Source organism: Anneissia japonica, unplaced genomic scaffold (genome assembly GCF_011630105.1).
Source record: "Anneissia japonica isolate Jap-2015-1 unplaced genomic scaffold, ASM1163010v1 scaffold288108_len519018_cov203, whole genome shotgun sequence".
Taxonomy (NCBI): Eukaryota; Metazoa; Echinodermata; class Crinoidea; order Comatulida; family Comatulidae; genus Anneissia; species Anneissia japonica.
Genome location: NW_022728501.1, coordinates 298561 through 301910, shown reverse-complemented (window position 1 = coordinate 301910; position 3350 = coordinate 298561). Strand labels below are relative to the sequence as shown.

Below are 3350 nucleotides of genomic sequence, written 5' to 3'. Positions count from 1 at the left end.
GTATAAAATATAGAATGAACTAGAGATATTAGGAAATAGGAGGTGGCACCGGGCCCACTTACCAAATTTTAATTAAATCGGTCCAGTAATAATAATAATATTTATTTGGCATCAAAAAGACATGTTACAGTATTGCCAGGAAAGAGTATGGGCATAAACCCGAACAAGAAAAACTTGCACTCTTATCCAACATCTTAACTACAAATTAACAGCTCAAATTAAAAACATCAAATTAACAACAACAATTCAACAACAACAACAACAAAAAATTACCTTTAACCAATCAACTGCAAAAACAGTAACAAACAACAGAAATAAACAAAGAAAATGTAAAGGAGGGAAAAACAAAAAGCTAAAAAGAGGATATTATTGATCCATAACAATCAACTAATACATTGAAAGGAAGTGTTTTGTAAGGGCTGATCTGAAACTTCCATTGATGTTGATTGTTGAATATCCACAGGAATTTCTTCCCATAGTCTTGGAAATGCAACAAATGCAGAATTTAGAAAGATATTACCTTTTGCATTCCAATGGATCAGTCTACCCTTACACCTTTCACTAAAATTAACATATTGATCAAAGGAAGATGGGCAAAAGCCGTTGATAATTTTATAGCCTAAAGTTAATTTTTGTAATTTAAAAACTATCTTCTATAGTAAGAATGTTTAAAGATTTTAGCCTATAGTGATAGGATGTTTCCCAATTACCTTCTTTTCTAAACATAATAATTCTAGTAGCTCTTCTTTGTAGACTCTCAATTTTGTTAGTGTTATGTTTATCACCAGGTGACCACATTGCACAGCAGTAAGTTACAATAGGCAATACAAATGCTTTATACAGGTTAAGCATTGCTTCCTAAGACATATTTTTGCTACACCTGATAACAAAACCAAGAATTCTACTAGCTTTAGTACATACATAATTTACTTGAGTGTGACATGTAAGTTTAGAATTAATAACAACTCCAAGAAACTTAAAGTTATTTACATTTACAATACATTTGGAATCAATGGTATAATCATATGATTGTACATTTTTACATCTTGATATACGCATTATTGCGCATTTTGATATGTTTAAAGGGAGTTTATTAACAATTGACCATTCATACAACTTATTTAAGTCATTTTGTAGAGCTTTAGAATCATCTTTATCTTTAATTGGCCGGGAAAGAGTATGATCATCAGCATATTGTATAATATCAGAAGAAATACCATGATTAATATCACTCACATAAATTAAAAATAAAAGTGGACCCAAAACGGATCCTTGGGGCACTCCAGATTTCACATTAACCCACTCGGATTGTGCTCCCCTATACACAACTCGCTGCTTCCTCTGTGATAAAAAAATCACTTATCCATAGTTTAATATTTCCATTTATACCACTATTTTGAAGTTTACTGATTAACCGATTATGTGGAACTTTATCAAATGCTGATGAAAAATCAAGAAAGATAACATCAACACTTTTATAATCTGCAAACTCCAAATATTTAGCCCATTTGCCACTAGTAGCCTTTTAAAATGTTGCCAGAAAGAAAGAACTAGAGATACTATGTTCAATAGAACATGAACCCAGTCATTTTTTAAGAGATAACCACTGTGACCTTTAAACTCAACATGTGAACACCCCATGTTTGGTAGAAGTCTGTCTAATGCAATTGATCCAATCACTAGTCACTAGAAATACTTGATAATTTTCACTATAGTGACCCTTGTGAATTTTTACCTATAGATGAAGAGTAGTTTTTCATGTTTAGAAGGTCCTAAGGATCATTCCTGGTAAATTCGAGCTCAATTGGGCTATTTTGAAAATTTGACCCCGATGAACCGTAGCAGGTGTCACTGGTTCTTAATGGTCAAATTTGATTGAATTCGGTTCAATCGTTTGCCATTAGTAACATTTTGAACCTTTGACCTATGAACTTTGACATATGGGGTAAAGAGTTTTTTTTTTGTGTTTAGAAGGTCCTAAAGATCATTCCTGGTAAATTTGAGCTCAATTGGGCTATTTTGAAAATTTAACCCCGATGACCCCTATGTGACCCCTGATCCCAGACTGGGGTGTAGGAGGTGTCGCCGGTTCTTAATGACAAAATTTGATTGGATTTGGTCCAATGGTTTGCCATTAGTAGCATTTTGAAATGTTACTAGAGAGAACAAAAGAATAACCCTTTAATGACCTTTGACCATAAATCGCTGAACACCATAAAGACACTACCTTATGCCAATACATATGTACCCAGGACAAGACTGTGCTATGTTATTTGTGACAAGTCTTTTATTCATTTTTTGAAAGTTGTTTACACTAATGACCCTATGTGACCTTTGACCCCAAGCAGCGAACACCCCCATGTCTGAGATGTGTCACTGATTATACAGACCAGGTTTGGTTGAAATCGGTACAACCGTTTGGCACTAGTAGCGTTTTGAAATGTTGCCAGAAAAAAGATAAAAATTACCCCTTAATGACCTTTGACCCCTTATCCCTGAACACCCTATAGAGTCTGCCTTATGCCAATGTATATGTGCAAAGGACAAGACTGTGCTACGTTATTTGTGAGACAAGTAGTCTTTTATACGATTTTTGGTTTTTTGACCCTAATGCCCCTTGTGACCTTTGACCCCAAGTTTTGAACAACACATAAATGGGAGATGGCACCGGTCCTACTGACCAAGTTTTAATAAAATCGGTCCAGTAGTTTGCCACTAGTGGCCTTTTAAAATGTTGCAAGAAAGAAGGAAGGAAGGAAGGAAGGAAGGAAGGAAGGAAGGAAGGAAGGAAGGAAGGAAGGAAGGAAGAAAGAAAGAAAGAAACTGCTAAAAAAACAGAACCCAGTCAGCTGCTGCTGACTGGGTAAAGAAGAAACTGCTAAGAAACAGAACTCAGTCAGCTACTGCTGACTGGGTAAAAATACATAGGCCTACCTTTCAAGACTGTTTGCAATAGCAGACTACAAAATGGCAATTAAATAAACAAGACACACATCAACTGCAGTCCAGTAGCAAATTCCCTTTGATTATTATTTCTATACAAATTATATGCATGATAGGAAGTGTATTAAAACACAACAATGGAGAAAACCAATTCAGGATAGGGATAGAGATTGAACGGAAGTGCTATCTCACAATATAACTCTATGGTATTAGTGTTTTCTTCATTGTAGTAATTGTCCAAATAATATTTACTATAAATTGAATTTTTATTATGAAGCCAGTCTTTTACTGTGGGTAGCGAGCTAAAATCTAAGCCATTAAAAAACACTAGTAGTCTGCCCTTCTGACGTTTCTGTTGCTGCTGCTGTTGTTAGTAATAATAATAGGGAGCTTTCGATTGCACGACG

The 3350-nt window shown here is 34.8% G+C and overlaps 1 protein-coding gene across 1 annotated transcript in view; it reads right to left on the bottom strand.

Moving 5' to 3' along the window:
* Positions 1 to 3009, bottom strand: part of LOC117114208 (nucleotide-binding oligomerization domain-containing protein 2-like) — a 9295-nt gene extending 6286 nt beyond the window's left edge. Inside the window, exon 1 of the mRNA XM_033257805.1 lies at positions 2935 to 3009. The gene's annotated coding sequence lies outside the window, so the exon portion shown is untranslated. The remainder of the gene's footprint in view (positions 1 to 2934) is intronic.
* Between the last annotated feature and the right edge of the window lie 341 nt (positions 3010 to 3350).